The sequence below is a fragment of the Neodiprion lecontei genome, chromosome 3 (genome assembly GCF_021901455.1).
Source record: "Neodiprion lecontei isolate iyNeoLeco1 chromosome 3, iyNeoLeco1.1, whole genome shotgun sequence".
Taxonomy (NCBI): domain Eukaryota; kingdom Metazoa; phylum Arthropoda; class Insecta; order Hymenoptera; family Diprionidae; genus Neodiprion; species Neodiprion lecontei.
In genome coordinates, this window is record NC_060262.1 from 8910120 (window position 1) to 8922641 (window position 12522).

Sequence of the window (12522 nt, forward strand, 5' to 3'; positions counted from 1 at the left end):
GCGACAGTGTTCTGAGAAGGCTGAGTCGCGTAATGAGGGGACCAGTACGTACTTGCTTATAGTTCAAAGTGAAATACAAAACGAAATAGCGAATACTGTCAAATCAGCGGAGAAAAATGAGTCAGTTGAAGGCAAAAGTGTCTTAAAGTTGCTAATTGAGGACGTTGCCTAGCGAGCTCGCGCGGGAACTTTGGCTTCCCGCGCGACTCAAACCACGCGGCCAAGGGGAAGGGTGGGCGGGACTTAAGTCTATGCCCTTCGCGTGCTATGGCCCCCCACTTTGCATTCCGTTGGGCCGCTTGTACTTGAACGTTCTGAAGTTCAGACGGTCGAGGAATATAACTGGAAGCCCGTATGAATTTAGCATGGTTGATGAGATTAGGATATGTTTGTCCAAGGAGAGGTTGGCACGTATACATATTATTTCAAATATTTATTGATTATGCAAATAATAATAAGTTACAGAAATCGTCGAATAATCTTCGAGTTTTCAAGAGATCTATAGCATAACTCGTTGCAGTAAAGTGAAAAATATTACAAAGGAAATTACCCGAAACAGCAGTTAGCTAATTCATGACTAAATACTATAGTCCAGTAAAATGTGTCGATAGTGAGAAATTTTTTGCGTAGAATCTGCATTTTTGACTGACGCTAGGTGGTTGGATATGAAAAGTAACCCCAATGAAATTTTGTTCCTCAACCCGCCCTTACCGCCCGAAAAAAGGGTCGAAAACTTAAACGAAAAACGTTTCAAATAAAAGTTGTTCGGGATAATAAAATACATACTGAGAGAATATCTTGAAAGTCAACACTCGGTCACCGCCGACTCGACACCACTCACGTTCTTCGTCTGTTTCTCGCTGGCTGGCCATCCCACATTTGATTTTAAACTGCAAAAGGCCGAAAAATAATTGCATCGACGACGACGACGATTATATTTTCGTTTTATGTATGGGACATTCTCTGTCAAATCGTCCATGAATAATAATCTGAGTTTTTGATTCCATCGAAATTTTTATGGGTGATCACACCTAATGTGATGAGCTTTAAGGACTTTTTTCAATTTTCGACCTTTCGCAGTTTAAAATTGAATATGGGATGGCCAGCCTGCGAAAAACAGACGAAGAACGTGAGTGGTGACGTGGATTTTTCCCGCTCCTCGGTCACTCGGAGAAAATGACCGAGAACTTACCGCGTGCACAATAAATCGGCGTCCACGATGTACCCTGGACATGAAACAATATAGCGAAATTTGTTGGGCGCCTGGCGTGATCAACACGCCTCGAAATCGGTAATGCGAAATACCGCGACCATATACTCGATAGCTCAGTACCGCGGAGAGGGGAGGGGTAATTTTTGTTTAGAGAGAGATACGTCACACGTACGCCAACACGTTATTTCACCAAGCAATAATGAAATTAGATAATACATTTCCAGCTACCCATAATACAAAAAAAAGTTGAATAAATCTAGAAGACCTCTACGGCCTACGTGCGCTAGTCGCTGTCTTAATCATAACCGCTAATTTACAAAAACCAAAAACAAAATAGGACCCGACACGCTGCCCGCGATCGTCCTCTACAGAATGGCGCTAATCGCCAACTTAATAATAAACTCCTCGACGGAAACGGAACCGACTTCTCGGCCGACGCTGTCCGCGATTGGTAATAAGTCAAACAAAAAAAAAACAAAAAGAAATAAAATTGCTTATGCCTACGGGCGCTGATCGCCAACTTATTACTAACTGATAATACCAAAGTCCGAATGGAACAGAGGTTCGTCGCGTCACCCGCGACTATCCTCTACAAAAGAAGACTCTTATTGACACGCACCCGAACTCAACTTTCTCCGCGACGTCGGGACGCGTTTCGCGAATTCGAACGCTCCCCTTTCGACGACTCGCGACCTACACGAGAAAGGATAATTTATCGTATTGATTTGACGTGACCCCGTGCAACGGAATTTGGTTGCACTCAAATTACAGTAGTCTTGCCGCGACTCAAACACGGGACTCTACTCGACCTTCTCGGTCACTCAACCGTGGCTCCACGTGAGGACGCACAACTCAGGCTACGGTCACCAAGCAGATTTATCGGCTAAAGAATTTCGAGTACTTTCGTTAACGCAAATCCTCAATGGCTGTCCGTTCCTCGGCAAGCCTTTATTTATTATCTCTTGAAATTCTCTCGCAAGACTATTAGCAGCGTTTACCTCTCCACATCCAGGATACGAAGTCGCCAACTCCCTCGTGATCCTTGGCGGCCATCATGTTCGCAATACAACCTGACTCTTCCGCACGACTCACAAAACCCTTAATCATCAAACGCCACAAGACCTCCCTAATCCGTCGCCAGAACTAGAGTGACCTCAGATGGCTGATCGGCCGCAACGCCGATCTCGTCACGCTAATCCTTCGTGACGTCATCACCCTAAGAATGCGCAACAATCGATCTGTCATTGATTTCGGGGATTGCGCAACTTGACGCGCACCTGTCGTCGCTACGCGGCGCAGAACTTAAGGCTAGATCGCGATGTCGTCTTCCGCGCAGATCTACGGGGTCCTAGGGTTGGCCGGGGTGGTGCTCCCTCGTCGCTAGCTGGTCTCTCGCGGTTGCCTCGGTTGGGCGAAGGCGCGGTGAGCGGGGAGGCTGCGGCGCGCCGGCCGCCAGCGGGAATCGCTTCCGCCTTGGATTCCCGCGCTGCAGGGATCTGCGTTGTCTCCCCCTCCGCAGCCTCGGTATCCTTCCCGCGAGATCTCCGCGGTGTTGCCCTGCCTCGAAATATCTTTGGCGTCGGAGTTGGTCGCTGGCTGGTAGCCGGTGTACTAAAAAAAAAAATAAAAACAAAAGCCTGCAATATCTTGTTCGTAATTCGCTATTTCGTCCCTGTCGAAGCCCGGGTGCGTGACTCCAGTTCTGGAGTTCTCTATGATTATTTCGCGGCCCGATTTCCGAAACCCTTATTCCTGGATTCCGCCCAGGGTTCAGGGAGCACCCTGTAATGGGCAGGCCTAACCGAAATGCCACGTTACACAAGATATCCGCCTCTTGTATATCATGGCGAAACGACGGTAACGCTATCTGTCGGTTAATGGCGGCAACTCGAGGACGTTGTTTTCATACCCGTAAACATATGATTCACATATAAATCACGGCACGTTTTAAATTATTGTTTTATTGAGTGCAATACGAAATTAAAAGTGATATTATGAGCCACACTATCATCAAATGTGGATTTCAGAATATCCATGCAGAATTCTTTCGCGGAAAATTTGTCGAAAGGTAAGTAAATGCACGAAACATATGAGATATTCTTTCAAATTCATTTTAATTTTTACTACGTATTTATTTTTAGGATTATCGTATTACTAACATTACAATGATCAATTAATTAAACATTTATAGGGTATAAACTATTCCAAAGCCATCATGTTCAGGAGGTCGTTGAAATTCATGATGAAGCTAGTGGAGAACGAATCGTCCGTGGGAAAGTAATACCACAGGCGAAAGTACATAATCCGCCGTACGAAGTGAAATCAGAGGTATGTATTAATTATGAGATAAATGAATAGTTCAGTAATAATGTAAAAAAATATATTTTCAGAAACTTTGCGTCTATACGTGCAAAACAGAAATGGAAAATGGAGATGTATCTGCTTATCAAAAAAATATAAATAATTAAGGAATAATTATATTGGTCATTGAAATTAGATTTAGAGAACTACATTTTTTATTTCGGTTTAAAGCAACATTAACAAATGACAGATTTTCTTTCATTATTAAGAATCGGTATAGAATGTGAAACTAATAACATATTGTTACAAAGGGTGAAATCACCCGTTTTGCCCCCTCTTTAATGATCTAGTAGTCAGCATAGATAAAAGACGTTTATAAACCTCTTATGTCTTTAAGAAGAATAAGGTTGCTGCGCCAACCGACATTATTGTAAAAACAGTCTTGTTTCAGACGTTAAATAAGAAACATATATCTTGCATTAAAAGCATTTTTCACGATATTTTATTCACGCTCTTGATTTCTTTTGATTTGATAATAAGTAAACTCGCGGATCCATATTTTATTAACGTAACGTCCAAAACGTTACATTGGTGTCAGAAGCGGGATCTTGAGTTCTTATTAATCGAGTCAATTCAGTGCGCGAACTTTAATTATGAGTAGCAGTCGTTTGACGCGCTCTCGTCGTCGGGAAAGTGGCGGAGAAGAACATTCCATCACCGAAAATCCGCGAGTTCCCGAGACAATTTGTACACCTTCAGTGGACTCTTTACCTGTCCCTACGATGGTCTCAGTCTCACAAATCGACCTACTAAAGATTATGAGCCAACAACAAGAAGCCGCCGAACGATATCAACGGCAGCTTCTGGATACGGCTACTCAACAACAACAACAACTTGTCCAGTTGCTTCAAGAGCAACGAGAAGCTCAAGAACGTTCCGAGACTAGTCTACATGAACTACTTCGGGCAACTGTGGCAGCTCTTCAGGCTGTTCATCAGGTGAATGGCTCAGGAGAACCAGCTGTTACACCGCAAGGTTCCAGAGTTGTTACTCCGCTTCCCTCTCCTGTTCCCTCTCCTGTTCCCTCTCCTGTTCCCGTTCCTACTGTTCAGGAGGTCCAACATCCAGGACGATCCCAGGATGTTCCTGAATCAAGGTCTGTGCCTTTTATTAGGGGAGTAGATGAATCTCCAATCAGTAGAACAAGAGTAAATAATGAGGTTGGTTTTTCCGAGTCTCTGACTCAGGTTCGGCCTCGATATTCTCATTTTAATCAATTAAATAATTCAAGATTTCCTGAGGTTGCTTCTCAGATTAATGAGAAACCTTTTTATCCTTTAAAACCGCCAATTTTTGATGGAAAGATTCCATGGGCAGATTATGAACGTCAGTTTAATACGATAGCTAAACATAACCAGTGGGACTCCGCCATGAGGGCCCACAGTCTTGCCTCTTGTCTTCGAACGCCGGCTTTGAATGTTTTAACGGCATTGTCTGAGGAAGAAATTTCCGATTATGAGAAATTTAGTTCTGCACTCAAATTGAGATATGGAAATGACCACTTGACGAAACTGTACACAGCACAATTACAGACACGAAGACAAGGACGAGACGAAGACCTCGCGTCTCTTAGTCAAGATATTGAACGGCTTTCTCGTATAGCTTTGCCAGATCACGAGCCGTCTCGTAATTTATTAGCAACACAAGCTTTCTTAAATGCAATCAATGATCCAGAGATTAAAATGGCCGTTGGAACGTCGGGCCTCACTTCTCTGCGGGAGGCAACGGCCAAAGCCCTCGAGGTGGAGGCAATGAGGAAACAATATTTTGGGCTGAACAAGCTTCGTCGGATTGAGGTGTCCGAAAACACCTCAGAAAGACGAAGTTTTGAACACTCGGAGGAGCCAAAACCTCAAGATTATAGAAATAAAAATAACAATAGTAATTTTAAACTAAGAAATCGAGGTTCTTTTCAAAACCAGCAAAACAAGCGTGTAAATAAGAACGCGGTCATGACAAGTCAAACCGGCTTGACTTGTATATTTCGTAAAAAAACATGCCACGACGTCAATCATTGTTTTCTAATTAAAAAAATTAGTGGAAAACCGATACAAGGCTCGAATCCAAACTCTTATAATTGGCGTAAGAAAAATATAGAAATAGGGAAAGCAAATCCTCAATCGAGTTCTTCAACAGGAACTCACCCAAAAAACTAATTTCAGATGATTTGTCAGGGCGAAAATCATCGCAGATTGTTGGAAGTGAAAGCCCTCTTAGAGAACAGTTTTTAATTAGAAGTCTACGACAGTCTGGTCTTTACGCGCGTGGTACTGTTAATGGCGTCGATTGTCTATGGGTAATAGACACGGGCGCGGAAGTAACCGTAGTTCGATCGGATCTCTTTAAATCCGATGACCAGATTGTTCCCTCTTTTTCTCTGCGAACAGCCACTGGAGAGACGACCCTGGTTTTGAGACAGGCTACTGTCCAAATTAACCTTTTTGGGTGTATCGACTCTCCACATAAGGTTTTTATAGCAGATATAGAGGATGAAGGTATTTTGGGAATAGACTTTCTTACAGCTCATAACTGTGTTATCTCGACTAAGAGAAATTCACTAGCTTCAAACAATCGCGAAATAACTCTTTGTACAAATAGAAATGGAATTTACTGGACTCCTCCTAGAATTCGGGAAATAGAACTTTCAAAGGAAGATTTGCAACAACATTTTCCTTTACATTTACAGAGCCTTGTTGAGAAATCTTCGATTTCGTTAAATTCAGTTCAGGTAGAATCGTTTAAATCTCTTTTGCTAGAATTTATAGATTCTTTCGCCAAAGATAGTGGTGATAAGGGCCGATGTACTTCTATCAAGCACAAGATCGACGTCGGAGAGAGTTCGCCAATAAAACAAGCTCCACGAAGACTCGCTCTCAACGCCCGAGAAGAGGTGAAGAAGCTTGTGGAAGACATGCTAAAGAACGATGTGATTGAACCATCGTCTAGTCCCTGGGCCTCACCAATCGTCCTTGTTAACAAAAAGGACGGATCCAAAAGATTTTGTATCGATTACAGGAAGCTGAACGATATAACGAAGAAAGATTCTTACCCTCTACACAGAATCGACGAGACACTCGACCTGATAGCTGGTGCAACTTGGTTCAGCACCATAGATCTTCAGAGCGGATACTGGCAGGTCGAAATGGATCCTCTAGATAAAAAAAAAACAGCTTTTGTTACGGGCTTAGGAGGATTATGGCAGTTCAAGGTTATGCCGTTTGGTTTGAGTAATGCCTTGGCTACCTTTGAACGAATGATGGAGGCTGTTCTCCATGGGCTCACTGGCAAAATATGCCTCGTTTATTTAGACGATATAATCGTTTTTGGCAAGAACTTTGAAGAAGTTCAAAATCTCAGACAAGTTTTCGCTAGGCTGAAGCAAGCAGGTCTGAAAATGAGCCCGAAAAAATGCCATCTGTTCCAGAAAGAAGTAGGCTTCCTCGGACATATCGTTTCAGCACAAGGTGTGAAGACCGACCCATCCAAAATAGAGAAGGTTTCTTCTTGGCCGACACCTCAGAATAAAGAACAAATTCAAAGCTTTTTAGGCCTTTGTACGTATTACAGAAGATTTGTAAAAGGTTTCGCTAATATAGCTAAACCTCCCCATCATTTGACCGGCATCAAGATTCCTTTTGACTGAACCCCGGAATGCGAAGAGGCTTTCAAGAAATTAAAGGAAAATCTTATTTCTTCGCCGATTTTAGCTTATCCAGAGGTCGAAATTCCTTTTATTTTAGATACGGATGCATCTCTTTCAGGAATAGGCGGGTCTCTGTCACAAATTCAGGGAGGTCAAGAGAGAGTGATGAGCTATTTCAGCAGAGTTTTGAGTAAAACCGAGAGGAATTATTGTGTCACTCGTAGAGAGCTTTTAGCTGTCGTTAAGACCGTAGTACATTTTCACCATTATCTGTACGGTAGGAGATTTTTGATACGTACAGATCATGCTTCTGTTAGGTGGCTACTTTCGTTCAAATCTCCTGAAGGTCAGGTGGCTAGATGGTCAGAGAGGCTCGGTCAGTACGATTTTGATATTCGTCATCGAGCAGGAATTCATCATGGAAACGCCGATGCTCTCTCTCGAAGACCCTGCGAGGAAATGCCAGAGTGTAAACAGTGTGCACGATTAGAGAAAAATCGTGACCCCTCTCTTATAATACGGAAGATTTCTTTCGAAAATAACCAGGAGGAATGGAGAAAATCACAACAAGAGGACGACACTTTGAATCAAGTGAAGTCTTGGAAAGAAGCAGAAACTCGCCCGGACTGGCAGGATATATCTTTAACCGAGCCAGATTTGAAAATTTATTAGGCTCAATGGGACTCTATTCTTTTAATTGATGGAATTTTATACCGAAAATGGGAATCTGCAGACTTGAAAGAAATCAGGTGGCAACTTTTGGTTCCCAGGTCACGAGTTCCAGAGATTCTTGCTCTTTATCATGATTCTCCTGCAGGCGGACACTTCGCGTCAAATAAAACTCTGGGCAGAATTCGCAACTTCTACTTTTGGCCCCGTTGCCGGATGGACGTCGAAGATTGGTGTCGAAGATGTCGAATCTGCACGGCAAAGAAAGGACCTCGAGCGAAGGGACAAAGCTCTCTTCAAATTTACAACGTGGGAGCTCCATTTGAAAGAATAGCGATGGACATTCTCGGACCTCTTCCGATAACCCATTCTGGAAATAAATATGCTTTGGTTATTGCTGATTATTTTACTAAGTGGCCTGAAGTGGTTCCTCTCGCTGATCAAGAAGCCTCAACTGTAGCACAGGCATTCGTTAAAGAGTTTATTTGTAGACACAGAGTTCCTCTAGAACTTCATACTGATCAAGGCCGAAATTTTGAGTCAACCTTAATGAAAGAGGTTACTCAGATTTTAGGGGTTAGAAAAACTCGTACAACTCCTTTGCATCCGCAATCTGACGGCATGATAGAGCGTCTGAATCGAACTTTGCTCCAATATTTGTCGTCCTTCGTAGAACAGAATCAGAGAGACTGGGACTCCTGGATCCCTTTCTTCCTCTTATCTTACAGATCTGCGATTCATGAGACGACGAAGCAGACGCCAGCCCTCATGCTTACTGGAAGAAATCTTCGACTTCCGTCAGATTTAGAGAAAGGCCCTGTTTCTGCGCAAAGACAGCATCAAACAGATTATTCCTTTTTATTACAACAACATTTAGAAGAAATTCATCACTTTGCTAGGAATAGAATTTCTATGGCTTCAGATAAATTAAAAACTCGTTATGATATTCGAGCCAGAAATTCAAAATTCAATCCTGGAGATTCTGTCTGGCTCTTTCAACCCCGAAGGCAGAAGGGACGATGTCCAAAGCTACAAAGAAATTGGGAAGGCCCTTACTTAGTGGTTAACCGGATAAATGATGTTGTTTATAGAATCCGAAGATCTCCTCATTCGCGTCAGGAAGTGGTTCACTTGGATCGTCTTGCTCCATTTGAAGAAGATCAACCTGGAACAGTGTCTTCAAGACCAGGAACATCCTTCAAGGTTAGATCTTCAAACGAACACCCTTGACGACTGTGATCGATTTGGCCTTCTTTACAGTCGGTCATCGATTGGGAGAAGAATTTACCTTTCGGAATTCATTTGAGTAAAACTCGACCGCTTACGATTATTATTGAAGGAAATATCGGATGCGGAAAAACAACTTTCACCAAGAGGTTTTTAGCAGATCGCCAGGTCTGTACACTTTTAGAACCTCTTGAGGAATATCGAGATGTAGCTGGAATTAATCTTCTAGATTTGATGTATCAAGACCCAGATCGTTATTGCTATTATTTTCAGCATTTCGCTCAAATGGTTGTGTTAGATAGTCATCTGCAGACGACTTCATTACCTGTAAAGGTGATGGAAAGATCGATATTCAGTAGCAATTGTTTTGTAGAAGCTCGACGAAGGTTAGGTAATTTTCGCGACTTCGAATCTCATTTATTGACAAAAAATTTTGATCTTCTCATTCGCTCGTCTGAGCTCAAAGTAGATTTGATTGTTTATTTGCGAGTTTCCCCAGAAACTTCTTTTGCTCGAGTTAGTTCCCGTTCTCGTGAGGAAGAATCGAGTATTTCTTCAGAGCTACTCAGAACTATTCATGAGGTTCATGAAGATTTGCTAGTAAAACAAACCTTTTCTTCTTTGTCGGCTCCTGTTTTGGTTATCAATGCAGAATCCACAGCCGACCAAGTTTATTCTAGTTTCTGTCTTGCAATGACACACGGACAAAGTTAAACCTTCGAATTTAATACTGAAAGAATTTTATTCTTAAAAAAAAAAAAAAATTTGGTTAACAAAAAACTATAATAACTAAAACTTAATTTTTGAAATTAAATTACATTAAAGGGAAATGACGAGCAATATTTAAGATTTTCTTCAATTCTTCTTTTACATTGTCACATCCCTCGCATCCTTCCGCCTTTTTCACTATGTCATAAAGACTTTGTTTGCATAAACGACGTAGCGCTTTTTCTTTAAGGAAGGTTGAATGAAGGGAGACTTCGTGTAGAAGAAATTCGGGTTTAGAGCTAAAAAGAAATGATTGAAACAAAAATTATTTTCTCATAATTTATTTGTGTCACTCGATATGATGTACTCACTGTGAGTCAAAGCAGCTTTGGCATAGGTAGCCGCTTTTTCCTTTTTCAGAAACTGCGTTTAGTTGACCGCAGGACATTTCTCTCCACAGAGAGTTAAAATAATTTGAACTTTCTATTTCGCTGAGTTCTCCTGGATTTTCGTGAAGGAATACATTTGCCAACATTGCCGCATTTATGAAAGTGTGCTCTTTTGTATCCATTTTTTTAGAGTCGGAAAAGAACTGTCTTCAATGACTACTTTTCTTATAATGATTTGTTATTTCTGCGTTGGTAATCAATTTGAGATTTGTTTTCTTCGGTTGTTTCTTTCTAGAAACTTCTTCTCTGGAATCGAGTTTTGTATCGGACAGGCTTTGGTTTCTTTTATTAATGTGAAAAGAGCCACGATTATTTTTCGAGGTCGATGAGCGATTGCTTGATTTTCACATTTTATCAACCTTAAGTGTCAGTTTTTGTGAGTACTTTTTCAGGTTACTTGACACAGCCTTTTCCCATCCAATCTTTCCCCGATTCCTGAAGATGACTGGTGGTCTTTTTGAAGAAATACACGGAAATGATTCAGATAAGATCGTTTCTTTTCTTTTGAATACATATTCAATTTATTTTATTCGTGCATTTTCCCAAATTCACTTAGTGAATTTGATTAGTTATACCATCACTCACATTTGTCCTTCCAAAACTCTAGGGTGTGCTGTTTCTACCCATCTATTTCCCTGTTTCCTGTGTGAATTTTCAAAAAGGAATCTGCCTTTATCCTGTTTGGTTCCGGAATTTTCGGTTCCTGCCTCGATGTTTCCACCCTAACCTGTTTCGTTCGGACAATCCTTCATGAAGATACATAACACTTAATAACACTTACCTTTATAAAAACAAGGCACATAAATTTTTGCAATTATTTAACGCTCAACTATCTGCTCAAGGTTTTCTGTGGTTTACCTTGAGACTGTGGGCAAATGCCAGATAGTAAAAAAGGGAGTTCTTAAATTTTTAGAGCCACAGCTCCAACTCACCTTTGAGCACTGACTACTAGAATACTTTTATAATTGTTTTATCTTTCCCGAGTCGGGACGACTCTTTTCCTCGGGGGGGAGTAGTGTTACAAAGGGTGAAATCACCCGTTTTGCCCCCTCTTTAATGATCTAGTAGTCAGCATAGATAAAAGACGTTTATAAACCTCTTATGTCTTTAAAAAGAATAAGGTTGCTGCGTCAACCAACATTATTGTAAAAACAGTCTTGTTTCAGACTTTAAACGAGAAACACATATTACGCTATTAAAGCTTTTTCACAACATTTTATTTTTGCCTTTGATTTTGGCTTGATAATTAAACTCGCGGATCCATATTTTATTAACGTAACGTCAAGAACGTTACACTGGTTTCAGAAGTGGGATCTTGAGTTCTCATTAATCGAGTCAATTCAGTGCGCGAACTTTAACTATGAGCAATAGTCGTATGACACGCTCACGTCGAAGGGAAAGTGGCGGAGAAGAATCTTCTCTCATGGAAAATCCGAGGGTTCCAGAAGAAATTTCATCACCTTCAGTGGACCCTCTCTTAACTCCTTAGGCGGTCTCTCAGCTTGATCTGCTGAGGATCTTGTCACAACAACAAGAAGCGGCAAGACAACAACAAGAAGCTGCTGCTCGACAACAGCAACAACTAATCCAGCTGCTTCAAGAGCAACAGGAACAACGGAGGCGAGAAGGGGAGGCTCGAGAGCGTTCAGAAACTAATCTTCAAGACCTTCTTCGGACGACTGTGGCGGCCCTTCAATCCGTTCATCAAATGAGTGGCACTGGAGGACCGGCTGTTACACCACAAGGTTCTAGAGTCGCTACTCCTGTTCCCTCTCCTGTTCCCTCGCCTGTTCCTGTTCCCGTTGTTCAAGAGATCCGACATCCAGGACGAATCCAGGATGTTCGAGACTCAAGGTCTGTGCCTTTTATTAGGGGAGTAGTTGAATCCCCAGTTTGTAGAAACAGAGTAAATAATGACGTTGATTTTTCCGAGCCTCTGTCTCAGGTTCAGCCTCAATACTCTCATTTGAGTCAATTGAATAATTCGAGACTTCCTGGGGTTACTTCTCAGATTCATGAGAAACCCTTTTGTCCTTTGAAACCGCCAATTTGTGATGGAAAGATTCCATGGGCAGAGTATGAACGTCAATTTAACACTATTGCAAAGCATAATCGGTGGGACTCCGCCATGAGGGCCCACAGCCTTGCCTCTTGTCTTCGGACGCCGGCTCTGAATGTTTTAACGGCATTGTCTGAAGAAGAAATTTCCGATTACGAAAAACTTAGCTCCGCGCTTAAATTGAAATATGGAA

At 41.9% G+C, this 12522-nt stretch overlaps 1 long non-coding RNA gene across 1 annotated transcript; it reads left to right on the plus strand.

Moving 5' to 3' along the window:
* Positions 1–314: 314 nt before the first annotated feature.
* Positions 315–11910, plus strand: LOC124293254. Its single transcript, XR_006903168.1, has 3 exons — positions 315–328; positions 10374–10384; positions 11786–11910. It is a non-coding gene; the product is annotated as an uncharacterized LOC124293254 (long non-coding RNA).
* Positions 11911–12522: the final 612 nt, after the last annotated feature.